Source organism: Oreochromis aureus, linkage group 19 (assembly GCF_013358895.1).
Source record: "Oreochromis aureus strain Israel breed Guangdong linkage group 19, ZZ_aureus, whole genome shotgun sequence".
NCBI lineage: Eukaryota > Metazoa > Chordata > Actinopteri > Cichliformes > Cichlidae > Oreochromis > Oreochromis aureus.
The window spans coordinates 25,161,379-25,181,673 of NC_052960.1; the positions used below are offsets into that span (position 1 = coordinate 25,161,379).

Consider the following 20,295-nt stretch of genomic DNA (forward strand, 5'->3'; position numbering starts at 1 on the left):
GTGTGCAATACTCAGAGACATGGCCAAGGTAAGAAAGGCTGAAAGACGACCACCACTGAACAAGACACACAAGCTGAAACGTCAAGACTGGGCCAAGAAATATCTCAAGACTGATTTTTCTAAGGTTTTATGGACTGATGAAATGAGAGTGAGTCTTGATGGGCCAGATGGATGGGCCCGTGGCTGGATTGGTAAAGGGCAGAGAGCTCCAGTCCGACTCAGACGCCAGCAAGGTGGAGGTGGAGTACTGGTTTGGGCTGGTATCATCAAAGATGAGCTTGTGGGGCCTTTTCGGGTTGAGGATGGAGTCAAGCTCAACTCCCAGTCCTACTGCCAGTTTCTGGAAGACACCTTCTTCAAGCAGTGGTACAGGAAGAAGTCTGCATCCTTCAAGAAAAACATGATTTTCATGCAGGACAATGCTCCATCACACGCGCGTCAAGTACTCCACAGCGTGGCTGGCAAGAAAGGGTATAAAAGAAGAAAAACTAATGACATGGCCTCCTTGTTCACCTGATCTGAACCCCATTGAGAACCTGTGGTCCATCATCAAATGTGAGATTTACAAGGAGGGAAAACAGTACACCTCTCTGAACAGTGTCTGGGAGGCTGTGGTTGCTGCTGCACGCAATGTTGATGGTGAACAGATCAAAACACTGACAGAATCCATGGATGGCAGGCTTTTGAGTGTCCTTGCAAAGAAAGGTGGCTATATTGGTCGCTGATTTGTTTTTGTTTTGTTTTTGAATGTCAGAAATGTATATTTGTGAATGTGGAGATGTTATATTGGTTTCACTGGTAAAAATAAATAATTGAAATGGGTATATATTTGTTTTTTGTTAAGTTGCCTAATAATTATGCACAGTAATAGTCACCTGCACACACAGATATCCCCCTAAAATAGCTAAAACTAAAAACAAACTAAAAACTACTTCCAAAAACATTCAGCTTTGATATTAATGAGTTTTTTGGGTTCATTGAGAACATGGTTGTTGTTCAATAATAAAATTATTCCTCAAAAATACAACTTGCCTAATAATTCTGCACTCCCTGTAGTGCTGTGGAGCAAAGTTTAGAAAGGTAGATGTAGCATCATAACCTGTCCTGTGGCGCCCCCATCAGGACAGTGTTTATGTTTTTTGTTTTTTTTTTTTTTTTTTTAAACATGTTTTTACATTTTATTTTTTGGCTGAAAAAGCCATCAATCTCACACAACACTGTAGCTGAATGTGGTCTGTAGTGTGCTTGTTGAGACAAAGGAATAAGAAATCAAGAGCGTTTTTATTTCTGAAACTATGAAACTAACTCTTTTTTTCTGCCTGTTCTTTCCAACAGGCAGCCAAACTGCTGTACGAAGCTCGAGACCAGTGAGGACCAGAACTGAAGCTCCAGGCAGCACACACCCAAGTGTTTTGCACCCATCTCAGTCGGGTTTGGTACCCTTTGGATATTATTAAGGCCACTTCCTCTTCTGCTTATCTGTCCGATTCCTCATTGGTTCTTGATACCAGTTCTATTCATGGTAATTTTTGCAAATGTTTGTATGAAAAATGACTTTTATTACCTCTATAACCAGTACTTTGTACATAATGTTTACCACAAGTACGCTGCTTGGACCTATTTTTTAATTTTTTTTTAAAGAAATAATTTTACATTGACTTGTCTGTGAAGGTTCTCAGTCATCCAGGTCATCGTAGTCAAAGGAGTTTGCAAAGAAAAGCGTCTGGACTTCTTTAAGTTGCCTGAAGACGTTTCACCTCTCATCCGAGAAGCTTCTTCAGTTCTAAGGTCAAATGGCCGAGAGTCCCAGATTTAAACCCAGTGGGAGTATCCCCCCAAAGAGGGACAAAGGACCCCCTGGTGATCCTCTAATCACATGCGCCAAGGTGTGAAAGCGGGTGTGGTACCTAATCAGCCAGGGTTTCTGGTGAGCTCATTGTGAAACCTGGCCGCACCTTGTCATGTGAATTCCTGAGGTCAGATGGCCCAGGATGTGAGTGGGCATTAAAGCGTCTGGGGAGGGAACTCAAAACTGGATTATAGATGGCAGACAGTTGGTGTCGTAAACCGCCACCTCTGTTCAAAGATGGTCGCTCACAGTGGACATAGATGGCCTCTTTCACTCCTCTTTCAAACCATCTGTCCTCTCTGTCCAAAATGTGAACATTGGCATCCTCGAAAGAGTGACCTTTATCCTTAAGATGCAGATGGACTGCTGAGTCTTGTCCTGTGGAGGTGGCTCTTCTATGCTGTGCCATGCGCTTGTGAAGTGGCTGTTTGGTCTCTCCAATGTAGAGGTCTGGGCATTCCTCTCTGCACTGTACAGCATACACCACGTTGTTCAGTCTGTGTTTTGGAGTTTTGTCTTTCGGGTGAACCAGTTTCTGTCTGACCAGTTTCTGTCTGAGTGTGTTGCTGGGTCTGAAGTACACTGGGATGTCGTGCTTGGAGAAAACTCTCCTGAGTTTCTCTGATACACCGGCTACATAGGGGATGACAACGTTGTTGCGTCTGTCTTTCTTATCCTCCCTCGCTGGTGTCTGATCTTCTTTTCTGTGCCTCTTTGCTGACTTTATGAACGCCCAGTTTACATTGACTTCATTTAATCCTCTTTTGTGTTAATTCATAAATCAGGGCATGCAGCATTAATGTTTCTACTCAAAAATATAACAAGAAGAAGGTTTGTTTTGTTTTTTTGCCAATTTAAAATTATTTACAGAATTCATTAGATTTTAATTTTATTTTTTAAAACATTAAACATGTCACAAAATGAGGCATTGCACCTTTTTTATAAACCATCTTCCATGGTTGAATTATGGTGACATTATAACTTTGTTATGCTGCTACAAGAGAAGTGATAAAGTGTGTCTTTGCAGGTTTACTTAGGGTGACCTTAACAGAACCAAGTAGGGACTTGGTCATTGAACTGTCCGCAGTACCCAGATCTTCCACACAGAGCGTCATCACAAGTAGTTTGAAGGACAAATCCACCCTGAAATCCTTTATCGCAGACAGAAAAGCAGCTTTTTGTGATGTTACTGGCACTTCAGGATTCAGCTGTCCTTCATTTCTGGTAATCTCATAACAAGAAAAGGTTTGAACAAACACAGTTGTTCCTGAAATGCCAATAACGTCACAGACTTACATCCAGTTTATATGAAAGTAACATTACATGGTGGATTTTCCCTTCAGTGACAGTTCCGTTTAAATGTTGAAAGTTTAGGTGAAATCTTCTTTTTCAGTTATTAACTGCTTCAAATATTCACAGTCGTACATCTTTAGGCCTTTTTGTCTAAAAACTTCAACTTTTCACTGATTCTAGTGAAGTATACACACAAAGACATAAACAAATGCTTTAAATATAGTTTCATGCATTAAAGTTTTGTACAAAATATATTGCTGAATATTCCTACTTTAGCACAAGCTGTGTATGTATTTGCATAATTTTTAAAGCTGAAGTATGACTCTAGTTTTTGTAATACTTGTATATTCCTTTTTGCCATTACTCTAAAGCCCCAAAACATTTTTTTAATCTTTATTTTTGTCATTATTGTGCAGACCAACAAACAGGATGTCAGATCTCAGCTATCCATCAGCCATGTTGAATTGACAGGTCTTTCAGTTAGCAGGTTGTTACTTAGGTATTCTAATCAAAGACGTAATTGTTAAAGTGTTGAGCACAAGAAAACTATCATTTTCATTTGCGTTGCAGCCAAATTTATATGCTAAAGTACTCTATTTACAAAAAAATAAATAAAAAAGTTTCTAAAGAAGTTGAAACTAAATGGCCACTTTAGACTGTTTTAGTATGCGGCTTTAGTGCCCAGAAAAGCCCAATTTTTACTGTTAAAACAGTTTAAATTGGGTGGTAGTTTGGGGAACTTTGGATGAAGCTGTATAAAAATCATTATGTTTGTCTTAAAAACATTTATTAAGTAATAAGCATGAGCATTGTGACACAAAAAGTCACGTTTTCAGGTGTATGTCATGGTCTTCAGCACAGCGGCAGATACTTACTGTCAAACTTTGAGCATATAATAATAACAGGTCGTCATACTGTAGGCGGCGTATATACCGGATGGCAAATAAATGAACTTCCTGTACAGAGGAAAGCCCTGGAAATGGTCAGTAAAATTAACTTTTAGGTTCTCTTTAATTAAACTGTGTGCTTCGTTCTACATCTGAGTTAACGTGTCCGTTAAACGCACAGCAGCTCGTCAGCTGTTAATGTTGTAATATTTCAAGTACAGTTTGGTGCAGTTTTACAGGCATCTGCGTGTCTTCCTTTTTCCCCAAGCTTGAGGAAAGAAATTAATGGTTTAATAGAGCACAGAACGGGCTAACATTTAGTGAAATGTCTGACTTTTTTTTTTCCCCCACTTTATCGCTTCCAGTGAAAAAAACATTCTCCACCCCAACACCCCTTTGTGACAAAGGTTATTTTTATACTCACCTGAGAATTAATGTTGCTGTTATTTGGTTTCATGTTCTTCGAAGAGAAGATAGTGAAGTGTTTGTGTATGAGACATTTGTGTGTTCCTGCTTTGAAGTATTGCTGTACATTGACAGGGTGTAAAGTTTTCTCATTCAACAGTTGCTGGTGTTGAAAACAGATGTTAATAACTGCACAGTCAACAACAAAAATTAGCATCAATCTTTAGTCATGTATGTTTTTTTCCCCAGTACCGCATGTTGCGCACTAATGGGATACACATTATTTTTTACTTCTGTGTTAATTTTTTTTAAAAATCTCAGTAACACTCTGAACTGAAACTAATTGGTTCAAGTTTAATCAGTTGAAAACACATGCACATCTACTGAGTTTTGTGTCGTTGGCTCAATGTGCAGCTCTTTTCTTTTAAAATGCAATTATTTTATTTTAAGTTCGCACTACATTTAAAATCACCAAGTCAACCAGTGTTTGTATCCAGGCCCGGCCCTAACCAATCTGGCGCCCTAGGCAAGATTTTAGGTGGCGCCCCCCTACATCGGCAGTGTAGTGTATGTACTCACAAGAAACCGAATAGCTTTGTCTTTGACCTTTTTTTTTTACTTAAAGAAAGCAAATTCACAATCAGAATAATTAACAAGATAAAAAAAATATATGAATAAATAAATGAATACAAAAAATAAAAAATGAATATATGAAATACAATAAATTTTACATACATAAACACAATAAAACGTGTCAACAAGTTGGATAAAATAAATTAAAAATACAATATAAATAAGGCACTGCACAAAACAAGATATTAAATAAACCAGTATGACTTTAACAACTATATTACAAAAAAGGGGATCCTACAGAGTTCTCTAGTTGTGCTTTTTAATACTGCATTAACTAGAATGACTTACAAATTACTGTACACCACCCCCTCATCAACCTCACATCACCTGCTACAGCCTTACTCTCCTAGTCTTTCTTGCAGCAAAGTCATCTACAACATCATCATATGACAACTGATTTGAGACCACATGATTTATGCTTATGATGCAAAGTCCACTGAGACGTTCTTGCATCATAGTAGATCTCAGGTAGGTTTTAATGAGTTTGAGCTTAGAGAAGCTTCTTTCAGCAGCAGCCACTGTAACAGGAAGAGTGGCAAAGATTCTCAGAGCAACCCACATGTTGGGGTAAATTTCTGCCAGCTTCTTCTCATGCAGGAAGGTCAAGAGTTCCATGTTTGTCATGTTCTTTGATGGCAATTGTGGGAAATTCTGCATTTCCATTGCAAGTTCTGTGCCATTAATGTCCGGCTGGCTGTCATGGGTCAGAGTAGTACTCAGTGTTTGGCACTGCTGTAGCAGCTCTTCTTTTTGTAAGTTGTGGAAATTGAGGAGTACTCCAAACTTGTTGTGCTGCTGAGGTGGAGGCAACAGGAACACCGCTTGATGCTGCTGCAAAACTGGTGGGTTGTGCTGCTGAGGTGGAGGCAACAGGAAGACCGCTTGATGCTGCTGCATCATGGCTGGGTTGTGCTGCTGATGCTGCATCACTGGTGGGTTGTGCTGCTGAAGTGGAGGCAGCAGCGGTAGATGTGGTAGATGGCCCAGGGTGGGATTTAGAAACTTCAACAGTGCATCTGAAGAGAGGAGTATGTGACACCACTGAGTATTAAAGTCTAATAATAAAAACATATGATTCCAGGAATAAAATGAAATGATATAATATAAATGAAAAACCAAAGAGATATATGTATGATGTTAACTGATATGCAAATGAGATTAGATTCAATTTATTGTCATCATTACAGTGAAATGCTGAATAGCAGAATGCAAAGTAACTGTATAATATCATATGAGAATGTTATGTTATGATTATCTTTGACCGAATCACAGCAGTGCTCATATTAAAAAACAGCATTCCCTCTCATGTGATATTGCTTAATTAACATTAATGATGTGCACTTTAACAACTAGGCTTACAACTATAATATATACAGGGGTGGAAAAGTGACTATTACCTGCAGGGTAAACGTTAGCTAACCAGAAGGCAATAACAATGTAAACAAAAAACACCTGCTTAAAAGATGAATACAAATGAGGAATGGTGGGAAAGGTGGGAGTACTGTAATTACCTAACGTTACATTATTATTTTCCATAACAATTTAGCCCCCTCCACAATATTAACTGACGTTAAAACAGTTAACTAGCTATTTATTGATTAGCAATTAGCGAATCATGTAACATTAGCTTAATGCTAAAAATTTAGGTTACTATCACATTCAGACAAATAATTTCATGTAGGCTAACGTTACCTACCTCTGTCTTTTTGTTTCTCCTCCTCTTCTTTTCTCTTTTTTCTTCCCTGGGCACCTGACAGTTTTGGCGTTTTGACATCTTGTGTTGATTTTTTGATGTGGTGACGTCCAAAAGGAACCATGATACGGGAAGGGAGGGGGCGCACCGTGCGGGGGGTAATGTTGTAACAAATAATATTTCTATTAAATAAGCTTTACTTTGCATTTTAATTAACGTGGGATTATTTTTTGTATTTACAAATAATAGTACCAACTTTTTTTTTTTTTTTTTTTAACATTCGTGGCACTGGCGTGGCGCCCCCGATGGACGGCGCCCTTAGCATTTGCCTATACGGCCTATGCCACGGGCCGGCCCTGTTTGTATCTGCACTTTATGGCCACTCATTATTCCCTATCAAATCTTTTATTTTGCTCAAAATGCTAAACTGCATCCCTTTGATGGATTTTTCTTTTAATAAAGTCCAGTGTTTTTAAATTTGCTGTGATGTTGTTATTTGAAAATGGGATTCCTGTATGAGGTGAAGAAATGCTGACCTGGTAGAAGATTTCAAGGCCATCATTCTACATTGAACCAACTTCAAATCAATCTTCGTAAAATTCATACGTTTGGTTTACCTGCTTAATCCCTGGAGGTAGATACTGGGAGAATTATTTTTCCTCCATTGATGCTATATTGCCAGAAGTATTCGCTCACCCATCTAAAACATTGAATTCAGGTGTTCCAATCACTTCCATGGCCACAGGTGTATAAAACCAAGCACCTAGGCATGCAGACTGCTCCTACAAACATTTGTGAAAGAAGCTCAATGAATTCCAGCTTGGTACCATGATAGGTTGACCATCTGTGCAACAAGTCCAATCATGAAATTTCTTACCTACTAAATATTCCAAACTCAACTGTGAGTGGTAGAAGCAAATGGGAATGACAGCAACAGCCAAGAAGTGGTAGGCCATATAAGATCACAAGGCGAGGTTATAGCATAAGCTGAGGCAAATAACAGATTAGATCAAGAACAGAGAGCTTCATGGACTGAGTTTCCATGGCTGAGCAGCTGCGTCCAGTGCAATGCAAGATGCAGTGGTTTAAAGCAGGGGTTCTTAACCTTTTTTGTCTCGGGCCCCAACTTTTCCACTACAAAGTGGCCCGGGGCCCATTCAGATATTGCAGATACAATGCAGGGTGTTCAAATACTTATGTTCCTCACTACATGTAGTTGTGAATGGGAGAATGATTTTCACAGCTCTCTGTGTCAGACATGGGTACTCTTTTGAGACACCAATCCAGAAGGAGCACAGGTCAACTTTGCCCCACTACAACTTTAAAGTGCTCTTGGTGGAAACTTCCAGAAGCTGGGATTCCAGATGTGAGGGCAAATCAACATCATTTGCAGTGAGATCCACAGAAAAAGGGTCCAAAATCACGTTTCCTTTTCTGGGATCATCAGGAAAATATTCATCAAATTTCTCTGTCAGTTATGAAAGGTGCTGACGGACAGAGTCAATGACCTTCACCTGAGGGGAGTTTACCATGTCCATCCTCTTTTCCTGGGCCCTCTTAGTCCACAAAGCAAGTTTCGTTTTGAAAGCTTCAACTTTGTCAGCAACATAGAACACGTTGCTGTTTCTCCCTTGAAGTGAGATGCTCAGCTGGTTCAGCAGTAAAAAATGTCACAGAGGTAGGCAAGATTAGCTGTGAACTTTGAGTTGGCATAATAATGTGCAAGAGGAGATTTTTTTTTTCTCCGTGAGAAAAGAGAAGACCTCATTGGTCAGTTCAAACAAACGCTTTATGACCAGTCCTCTTGAAAGCCATCTCACCTCACTGTGGCAGAGCAGCTGGACATGATCTGCTTCCCTGTCCTCACAAAGCTTGGCAAAACATCTGGAGTTCACAGCATTATTTTTAATGAAGTTGATGGTTTTCACACTTAGATCATCTAGTCTAGGACTCATCTAGTTGTAAAGAGAAAAATGGACTACTTTTTATTCTTTCCAGAAGCATGTTGTATGTGTAAGGCAATGTCCATGATACGGTGGCTCACGGTGTCGTTTGAGCATAGGATGGTCAGTAGCTTCTTTGCAGCAGCCTCTTCAATCATCTCACGGCACATATGTACAGCTACAGGCATATAAAATCCTGATCTATAGTGAAAGACTTTTTTAATCTGTGCCACAAGTCTAGCTTTTAAAGCACATTTACAGTATATTCCACCAGCTTTCTTGCGAGTGTGGGATGTTTGGTTTCGAGATGCCATTTTAATTTCGAAGGCTTCAGTGGTTTGCTGGATAGGATTAGTCCACACTCCACATATTGGGCTCTCAGGTCTGCCTCGTTTCCTCCGTTGACAAACTCATACTTCAGGAAGTCAGGGTTGTACTTGTACTTCTCCATATATTTTGCTTACTGCAAGCTGATTTTCATGACAACAGTAGTCCCTGGTGTTTTCAATTAATAACTTATGATGTCCCGTGGCCCTTGTGGACCACAGGTGTAAAACTACATTTCTTTGCGGCCCTCAATGGTTAAGAATCACTTGTTTAAAGCATGCCACCAGTGGACACTAAAGCAGTGGAGATTTGTTCTCTAGAGTGAAAAATCACAATTTTTTGGTCTGGATTCTGTGTTTGGTGGTTGCCAGGAGAACTATGTGTCTGTGCACTGTGAAGCACAAGTGACAAGATCTCAGTTATTGAAGCGCTACAGGTTAAACCGTGGCCACTTTGGCCGCAGACACACTTATCCATGCACATATTTAAATTGTCCATGCACTCGGAAGTCACCAATGTAGATCATGTTGAACAGACGTTGCAGAGATCAGTAGACTGCTGGTGAGGTGACTGAAGACAAGCCTTTCACTGACGATTTAAAAAGAAGGTCATCAGTTATTATTATTATTATTATCATTACATTGTCTTGATTACTCTATTAACAAAAAAACAAAACAAAACAAACAACAAAAACATTTGCAAAGGGTTCAAATCTTTCATGAACAGTCACACAGAGCTGGAAATTGTAATTTTCAAATTTGATTGTGCAGCTAATGAAAGTCTTCTGAAGGTAAGAAGGAGATGTGCAACAAAAAAGTCTGTTTTTTGTTTTTATTTTCTAACAAACGTCTGTTCATCAATATATTTTTGTATTCAATTCACTCTATTATTATTGTGTGAATGCAACTGTTGCTCAATTCCTCTTTATTATTTTGAATTCTTTGTGGGATTTTTTGGGTGCTATGACTTTTGGCATTTGTTCCTGTTATTATTTCTTTAATAACCTTTTCTCACGAGATTGTTTACAAAGTAAATACATTTGGCAAAATCTCCCTAACATTAAGATTAAAACTGTTTAAACTGCTACTTTCAGCTGCACAAACTACTAAAGGTTATTGTGGACTTTTCAGTCATTGCTTTTTGTGTTTCTTCCTTTTAGTTTTTTTCTTGTGTTGTTTACACAAAAACATTGTGATGGAACTGGATGGAAAGTGTCTCTCAACAAAAGCTCAAGTGCTAAAAAACCAAGCTGTTTGAATGAAGAGGAAAACAGAGGAGCAGTGAAAGACTGTTTAGTGTAACCTTGAAATGGAACTGCAGAACACTTGGACAAGGGTTTTTGTCCCCAACCATCAAATGAACTGGAATATTTTGGATCCACACATTGAACTACTAGTGGAAATCATGTCTGAATATGTTTTAGCAGACTTTCAAAGTGTTCATGGGAGGTTTTCATTTTATGTTGGTCAGTGAAAGGGGAAAAATAAAAATGGAGAATGTAACAAAGATTGGCATGAAAGAGGGGGAAATAAGAGATGTCAGAAAGGTTGTGTACCATAAACAAAGAAGAAGGAAAATGTGTATTGATACTCAGAGGGTTGGATATCTGTGTTTCATTGTAGTAAATGTTTGTTTCACAAAACTAAAGTGTTGTAAGTTGAATTTGCTTATGTACACTGTGTGGAAATTGTTGACATATCCTGGTTTAGTAAATCAAATTAAAACTTCTACAAATATACCAGTTAAATCAAGTTAAGTTAAATAAAATCCAGTGATTGCCACACACACTAATTTAAGTCAGTTAAGTTGGAGCAGCAACGTATTTTTTGATTGGTTTTACTAAATACAGTTAACCTACTTACGAAAATAGAACTTAATTCAGTATAATGACATATTTTTATGTCTGCATTAATCAGCACATTTAAGCATTTTTTGGTCACTTTAATTAGGTGAACACAGACCTGTTACTTAAATCAAAGCTGACCAGATGAGGTTGGAATTACCTGATTTGGAGAGAGTGACTTTAATTTGCCAGTTTTATTTGACTTTACAACATTTAGGGAGAGAAATTTTCAATAAAAATGTTATAAATGCAGCAGCTTATTTAGTTTGAATACTAACCTTCAAAAGCGTAATGGATCGCTATTTATTCAAGTTTGAAATTCGCGTTTGTAAAATAGTTTAAAGTGTGGTCATCAAAGGTGCGCATAAATCACCGCACACACGCGTTTTAGGTAAATTTCACTCTGTACAACTATAACGTGGAAAAACCCCGAAACGTCTTTATCAAAGGCGCAGTTAAATGCTGCGACAATATCTGACAGTAAACCATCTTTATTGTACTCGCTTTGTTTGTTTATATATTCATTTTTTATTCGTTCATTTATTTGGTTTCCTTTCAGCATGAATATTATTTTTTTCTTTAAATTGTTTTAATCTGAGGACTAACTGTTTGTTATTTTTAACAAAACAAATAAGCAGACTTAACGTGATGAGCTTTCGTTATTTATTGTTTATAAAGTTATGAATTAATGATGTAAAAAATTATAAGGACAGTCTCGTAATGATATTAAAATATTTATGAATCGAAAATGTGAAACTAATTGAGAATTATTTTTTTAGAAATATGATAATTGTGGGAAACTTATTCTGAATAAATAAAGCCGAAATGTTTATCACTCCGCGTCGCTTGGTGACACTGGGAGTCAAGGTGATGATGACGTGTTGAGCCGGTATAAAAGCAGAAGCCAACGATCGAATTTTGTTTTCACATGAGAGTGCTAAGAGGAGCTTTTCTAACTAGTGCTGTGAAAACTCGCATTTTACCAGCGACTCTGAAAGTTTTCCAAACTTGAAGAATAGGACAACTGAAGCACCCAAAATGGCCACCCCTGGATTACAGCGTCAGCAATACCTGCTGTCCCTTGGTATCAACCGCATACTTGACGGCCGCTATGGTAAAGCTTAGTAAGCTAATAAGTATAGCCTAATAGAATATTTAAGCAAACAAACACACCGTACACGGGCCTTTTATTGCTTTAAAGTGATTAAAGTTTCATTAGATTGAAAGTCAAGCCAAATATGGCGACTGGGTAATTTTTGTTTGAAAGATGCGCGCCCTGGAAATGACGTCACTCATTAGACTCGGCAGGAGGCTGACGTCTGACGTCAGTGCGGCCATCCTGCAGTCCCGTTTTTGTATGTGGAGGATTTTGGCAAGTGGCCCTGAATTAGACAATGAAGCTAATAGATTACGGATCTGCATAGAAGCATGATAGACCTGTGAGAGTTCACAGAGGCACTCGTTGAGTTTACAGAGCTAGGAAAATAAAATAAAAATAAAATAAAAATGATATAGCCTAATTCTGGGAGGTTAGGGAGTGACCAGATTTGATCTTGTATGCATTATGTGCAAAATCATTTATGGGTACTGCGAGATGCTGATCTAATTAAATATATCATATTTATGTTAGTGCATTACAGGTGTCCAGATGTATGTTATGTGCTGCGTGAGAAATTGAAATTGCATGCAATAAGAAGGTTGGAGGTTTTTAAGTCTGACTTTAGCTGTTTTATTTTCAACAGATTGATGCTTAACTAAAATAAAAATATGACAACCTAAGTGCTGAACATGAATTCAGTATCAAACATCACTGAAACTCTATGCAACCTTACTGACAATATGTCCATAATTCACAAATATTATGGGTTACATTCCTTTATCACAAATTTTGATATACTCCATTAAACTTTGTTCACAGTCACCAAGAACACAAAAACTATACATTTTTAATTTACATGCAGCTAAAATGATAATTTTGCAAAGGATTTCTATCATCAGAGGACTTATTTAGTGTTTGCAACATAATAAGACGCTTAGTTTTTCATTTGAATGTGAAATTGTTGGTGTGATCTTTGGTTTAAAACAAGCCATTTAGCCATTTACAGTGCAAAATCATTTTCTCTCCTTCTACCAATCTTAAGGCTTTCATAAACAATAAGTTGTGCTGTGGCTCCTGACTGGCTGTGTGTGGAAATAGCACATGATGATATAAAGCCATGTGCTGAAATTTAAATCCTTAATTTGTCTGATTATGTCATGATTAACATAGATGACCTTTCTGATTTCTTGTAGCTGACCTGGTGAAGCCACTTAGTGTGCGTCAAATGGTTGTCACCAACCTGAGGAAACGTCCTTTGAGCCCCAGCCATTTGGACTCTATGAAAGACCTGGTCCTCTCCCTTTACCATCACCTGGTTACGGGGTCCAAGGATTTTCCTCACGTCGCATTCAGGGGACACCTTGACACAGACGAGCTGGAAACAACGTTTAGACCTGTGCTGCAGAGTCGGAGGAAAACACCACTCCATCTCCTCTTACCGACTCACCAGATGGAATGGTGGTGCTGCCTGCAGGGTCCCGCCTGACATCTCAGATCCTGACTCCGGTCCTTCCTGACAAGGCGAATATTTTTGTGCTGAAGGCAGACCGGAGGAACTGTGTCCGCACCCTGGAGGTCAACGGCCTCACTGTCAACAGAGTCATATCTGCTGTGTATCGCACAGAAGACTGTGACACTGAGATGACAAACATCTGGAGGGTCACTGACTACAGCTCAGAGGGCAACGTCATCATGTCAGTGCTCTGCCGCTTCCGGAGGATGTTTGCACAGCGTGCAAAAAGAAAGGCGACAGAGGAGAAAAGCAGCAGCAGGAGCCCCGCTCCACCAAGGAAGCGCTTCAGACTCTAATCAAGATCGAAGCCTTTCCTGGAGAACTTATTTTCTCCAAACTTTTGTACATATGTATATAGTTCTTTGTTATTGTTGAGATACACAGGTCAGTGTTTTCAGTGCCTCTTGCACTTTTCTTTATTTCTTGTTGCTGGCCTGTGTTTTTGATATTACTATTAGGATTACAAAATGACTTTATTATATAATCTATGCAAATGAACTAAGGATCCATGAAGACAGTGGCAAGGATAAATTATTCTCTGCTGCATCTCACACATCAGCAAGAACCAACACAGTGGTAAGTAATAAGTAATGTTCAAGGTTGTCTCTAAAATGATGTCCCAAAATGTTAGAAAACTTCTTGAGGTTTTAACTTTTATTGTTGCTTTCCTGCCTTTTGTTTTTAAGAATCTGATGAAAAGGAGAAACAAAAAGAGACACACCACAAACGAGTTTCCCTGACTAACATGGTAAATATATTCATCATGTAATGACATTTCCTCAGAGTAACCAGGAGTGTTTGTCTTGTACTAAAGTGATTCACTCTTCTCTCGTGTTATTTGGTCTTTGTCTTTGCAAAGAGAGGAGCAGTAACTGCATAAGGAGGAAGAAACAGGAGCATCCAAAGACAGCCTGAGAGTTTTTGGGGGCACCGTGAACAGCAGTCACCTCAGAGCAAGAGAGTCCTGGTGGCTGTCTGGGTTCTCTCCAGTTGCTCTGGCTTCATCCCACAGTCCAGAGAAATGATGTAAGTGCTTGAAATTAGGCATAGGTGTGAATGTGAGTGTGAATGGTAGTTTGTTTCTCTGTTTGAGCCCTCTCTGTGTCAGATGGCAACCTGTCCAGGGTGTACCCCCGCCTCTGGCCCTATAACAACTCCAATTGAACCATTTACAATGCAACAGAAATGTTCTCACGTTCTAGCACGTCAAAAATGTTAAGACTTTTATAAACATTGAGTTCTGCTGTGGGTCTCTTATTGCCTGTGTGTAGAAATAGCATATGATGATATAAAGCCATGTCTTGACACTGAAATCTTTAATTTGTCTGATTATGTTATGATTAACATAGATGACCGTTCTGCTTTCTCGTAGCTGAGCTGGTGAGTCCAGTCAGTGTGTGTCAGATAATCGTCAACAAACTTGAGGAACCGTCCTTTAAACAGCAGCCATTTGGACTCTATGAACAATCTGCTCCTCTCCCTTTACCATGACCTGGTTACGGGGTGCAAGGATTTTCCTCCAATTGCAGTCAGGGGACAGTTTCACTCAGAGGAGCTGACGACACCTTTTAGACCTGTGCTGCAGATTTGGAGGGAAAACACCACTCCATCTCCTCTTACTGACTCACCAGATGGAATGGTGGTGCTGCCTGCAGGGTCCCGCCTGACATCTCAGATCCTGACTCCGGTCCTTCCTGACAAGGCGAATATTTTTGTGCTGAAGGCAGACCGGAGGAACTGTGTCCGCACCCTGGAGGTCAACAGCCTCACCGACAACAGAGTCATATCTGCTGTGTATCGCACAGAAGACTGTGACGCTGAGATGACAAACATCTGGAGGGTCACTGACTACAGCTCAGAGGGCAACGTCATCATGTCAGTGCTCTGCCGCTTCCCGAGGAAGTTTGCACAGCGTGCAAAAACAAAGGCGACAGAGGAGAAAAGCAGCAGCAGGAGCCCCGCTCCACCAAGGAAGCGCTTCAGACTCTAATCAAGATCGAAGCCTTTCCTGGAGAACTTATTTTCTCCAAACTTTTGTACATATGTATATAGTTCTTTGTTATTGTTGAGAAACACAGGTCAGTGTTTTCAGTGCCTCTTGCACTTTTCTTTATTTCTTGTTGCTGGCCTGTGTTTTTGATATTACTATTAGGATTACAAAATGACTTTATTATATAATCTATGCAAATGAACTAAGGATCCATGAAGACAGTGGCAAGGATAAATTATTCTCTGCTGCATCTCACACATCAACAAGAACCAACACAGTGGTAAGTAATAAGTAATGTTCAAGGTTGTCTCTAAAATGATGTCCCAAAATGTTAGAAAACTTCTTGAGGTTTTAACTTTGATTGTTGCTTTTCTGCCTTTTGTTTTTAAGAATCTGATGAAAAGGAGAAACAAAAAGAGACACACCACAAACGAGTTTCCCTGACTAACATGGTAAATATATTCATCATGTAATGACATTTCCTCAGAGTAACCAGGAGTGTTTGTCTTGTACTAAAGTGATTCACTCTTCTCTCGTGTTATTTGGTCTTTGTCTTTGCAAAGAGAGGAGCAGTAACTGCATAAGGAGGAAGAAACAGGAGCATCCAAAGACAGCCTGAGAGTTTTTGGGGCACCGTGAACAGCAGTCACCTCAGAGCAAGAGAGTCCTGGTGGCTGTCTGGGTTCTCTCCAGGAGCTCTGGCTTCATCCCACAGTCCAGAGAAATGATGTAAGTGCTTGAAATTAGGCATAGGTGTGAATGTGAGTGTGAATGGTAGTTTGTTTCTCTGTTTGAGCCCTCTCTGTGTCAGATGGCAACCTGTCCAGGGTGTACCCCGCCTCTGGCCCTATAACAACTCCAATTGAACCATTTACAGGGAGTGCAGAATTATTAGGCAAATGAGAATTTTGTCCACATCATCCTCTTCATGCATGTTGTCTTACTCCAAGCTGTATAGGCTCGAAAGCCTACTACCAATTAAGCCTATTAGGTGATGTGCATCTCTGTAATGAGAAGGGGTGTGGTCTAATGACATCAACACCCTATATCAGGTGTGCATAATTATTAGGCAACTTCCTTTCCTTTGGCAAAATGGGTCAAAAGAAGGACTTGACAGGCTCAGAAAAGTCAAAAATAGTGAGATATCTTGCAGAGGGATGCAGCAGTCTTAAAATTGCAAAGCTTCTGAAGCGTGATCATCGAACAATCAAGCGTTTCATTCAAAATAGTCAACAGGGTCGCAAGAAGCGTGTGGAAAAACAAGGCGCAAAATAACTGCCCATGAACTGAGAAAAGTCAAGCGTGCAGCTGCCAAGATGCCACTTGCCACCAGTTTGGCCATATTTCAGAGCTGCAACATCACTGGAGTGCCCAAAAGCACAAGGTGTGCAATACTCAGAGACATGGCCAAGGTAAGAAAGGCTGAAAGACGACCACCACTGAACAAGACACACAAGCTGAAGGGCAGAGAGCTCCAGTCCGACTCAGACGCCAGCAACGTGGAGGTGGAGTACTGGTTTGGGCTGGTATCATCAAAGATGAGCTTGTGGGGCCTTTTCGGGTTTGAGGATGGAGTCAAGCTCAACTCCCAGTCCTACTGCCAGTTTCTGGAAGACACCTTCTTCAAGCAGTGGTACAGGAAGAAGTCTGCATCCTTCAAGAAAAACATGATTTTCATGCAGGACAATGCTCCATCACACGCGTCCAAGTACTCCACAGCGTGGCTGGCAAGAAAGGGTATAAAAGAAGAAAAACTAATGACATGGCCTCCTTGTTCACCTGATCTGAACCACACTGAGAACCTGTGGTCCATCATCAAATGTGAGATTTACAAGGAGGGAAAACAGTACACCTCTCTGAACAGTGTCTGGGAGGCTGTGGTTGCTGCTGCACGCAATGTTGATGGTGAACAGATCAAAACACTGACAGGATCCATGGATGGCAGGCTTTTGAGTGTCCTTGCAAAGAAAGGTGGCTATATTGGTCGCTGATTTGTTTTTGTTTTGTTTTGAATGTCAGAAATGTATATTTGTGAATGTGGAGATGTTATATTGGTTTCACTGGTAAAAATAAAAAATTGAAATGGGTATATATTTGTTTTTTGTTAAGTTGCCTAATAATTATGCACAGTAATAGTCACCTGCACACACAGATATCCCCCTAAAATAGCTAAAACTAAAAACAAACTAAAAACTACTTCCACAAACATTCAGCTTTGATATTAATGAGTTTTTTGGGTTCATTGAGAACATGGTTGTTGTTCAATAATAAAATTATTCCTCAAAAATACAACTTGCCTAATAATTCTGCACTCCCTGTACAATGCAAAAGAAATGTTCTCACATTCTAGCACGTGAAAAATGTTAAGACTTTTATAAACATTGAGTTCTGCTATGGGTCTCTTATTGCCTGTGTGTAGAAATAGCATATGATGATATAAAGCCATGTCTTGACATTGAAATCTTTAATTTGTCTGATTATGTTATGATTAACATAGATGACCGTTCTGCTTTCTCGTAGCTGAGCTGGTGAGTCCAGTCAGTGTGTGTCAGATAGTCGTCAACAAACTTGAGGAACCGTCCTTTAAACAGCAGCCATTTGGACTCTATGAACAATCTGCTCTCCCCTTTACCATGACCTGGTTACGGGGTGCAAGGATTTTCCTCCAATCGCAGTCAGGGAACAGTTTCACTCAGAGCAGCTGACGACACCTTTTAAACCCCGTGCTGCAGAGTCAGAAGGAGGACACCACTCCATCTCCTTCTACAGACTCACCAGCTGGTATGATGGTGCTGCCTGCAGGGTCCCGCCTGACATTCTCAGATCCTGACTCCAGTACTTCCAGAGAAGGTGGATATTTATGTGCTGAAGGCAGCCCGGAGGAACTGTGTCTGCACCCTGGATGTCAACAGCCTCATCGTCAACAGAGTCATATCTGCTGTGTATTACACAAAAAAAACTGAGATGACAAACAGCTGGAGAATCACGGACTCCAGACGGACAAAGGACTGGACAGGCAGGGTTTCACTTGAGACACATGAAACACGTTATGGATCCGCATATTTCGGGGCAACTTGAGACGGACAGAAACCGGGTTAACCAGAGAGTCTATAACGAACGGACCAATGAAGGTGGGAGATAGTTTTTTAGACTCAGCCCGGAGCGGAAGAAATCGGGTTGACAGCCAGACCTTTTGTCCCGGGCGTGGGGTGGGTGCGGGGTCGGTGACGGTCCGCCAGGTGCTTATTGCAATCAGCTGTGCGAAGAAGGGCGGCCCGGGCGGCTCTCCAGGCGCGTCGACACCTCCGTGGTGCTGCTGGACAGAGGGACAAAGTGCTCACCTTCGACAGCCGGAAAGAGAGGTGGTTGGTAACCCAGAGAAGCTTGAAGGGGACACCCGGTGGCTGAGGAGGTAAGACTATTATGAGCGTACTCAATCCACGGGAGTTGCTCACTCCAAGTTGTCTGATTGGTGGATGCCAAGCACCGGAGGGCCGCCTCGAGTTCCTGATTGGCCGTTAATCTGAGGATGAAAACCAGAGGAGAGACTGACCTGCGCTCCGAGGGCGTTACAGAATTCTTTCCAGACCCGTGATGTGAACTGCGGCCCCCTATCAGAGACGATGTCCGTGGGGATTCCGTGGAGGCGGAAGACATGGTTTGTCAGGAGCCGAGCTGTTTCTAGAGCAGTGGGGAGCTTGGGAAGGGCGACAAAGTGAGCAGCTTTCGAAAAACGATCAATGATTGTAAGGATGACTGAGTTACCTGATGAGGACGGGAGGCCCGTGATGAAGTCCATGGCGATGTGTGACCACGGGCGGCCAGGGGTCGGTAGGGGTTGGAGAAGGCCGGAGGATTGCTGGTTGACGCTCTTGTTTTGAGCGCATGTAGGACAGGCAGCAATGTATTCTCGGACGTCCTCAGGCAAAGATGGCCACCAGGCAATGCGTTGGAGGAAGGTAACGGTGCGGTGGACCCCAGGGTGGCAGGTGAACTTGGCCGTGTGAGCCCAATGCAAAACTCGTGATCTGACTGAAGAGGGAACAAAGAGTAGGCCCGGGGGACCCGTACCAGGGTCTGGTTCAGTTCGTTGAGCCTCTCGAATAGCTGACTTGATCTCCCAGGTTAGGGCCCCGACTACACACGTGCAAGGAAAAATGGAGACGTCCTGGGCAGCGTCTTCAGGGGCGGCAAACTGGCGTGAGAGAGCATCGGGTTTGACATTACGGGAGCCGGGTCTGTAGGTGATTGTGAATTGAAATCTGGTGAAAAACAGGGCCCACCTAGCTTGCCTGGCGTTGAGTCGTTTTGCGGACCGAATGTATTCCAAGTTTTTGTGGTCCGTCCAAACCACGAACGGTTGGGCAGCTCCCTCCAACCAGTGACGCCACTCTTCAAGGGCCAGCTTGATGGCCAATAGCTCTCGGTTCCCCACGTCATAATTCCTTTCTGCAGGAGAGAGACGGCGAGACAAGTAAGCACAAGGGTGAAGCTTACCGCCTTGTCGCTGGGAGAGCACCGCCCCAACTCCTGCGTCCGAGGCGTCCACCTCCACGACGAAGGGTTGACTGAGGTCGGGTTGGACGAGGATGGGTGCAGAAGCAAAGCGTTCCTTCAGGCACGAGAAAGCCTGGCGAGCCAGTTCATCCCAGCGGAAGGGGACCTTAGGTGAGGTGAGACGAGTCAGGGGTAGAGCGAGCTGGCTATAGTTGCGGATGAAACGGCGATAAAAGTTAGCGAAACCCAAGAAACTCTGAAGCTGTTTGCGATGGGAAGGGGTGGGCCAGTTCAACACAGCCTGAACTTTGGCAGGATCCGCT

The 20,295-nt window shown here is 41.3% G+C and overlaps 1 long non-coding RNA gene across 1 annotated transcript; it reads left to right on the forward strand.

The window, feature by feature from the left end:
* The first annotated feature begins 13,390 nt into the window (after nt 1-13,390).
* LOC120434977 lies at nt 13,391-18,097 on the forward strand. The gene is made up of 7 exons (XR_005609450.1): nt 13,391-14,061; nt 14,172-14,233; nt 14,345-14,511; nt 14,858-15,755; nt 15,866-15,927; nt 16,039-16,204; nt 17,996-18,097. It is a non-coding gene; the product is annotated as an uncharacterized LOC120434977 (long non-coding RNA).
* The last annotated feature ends 2,198 nt before the right edge of the window (nt 18,098-20,295 follow it).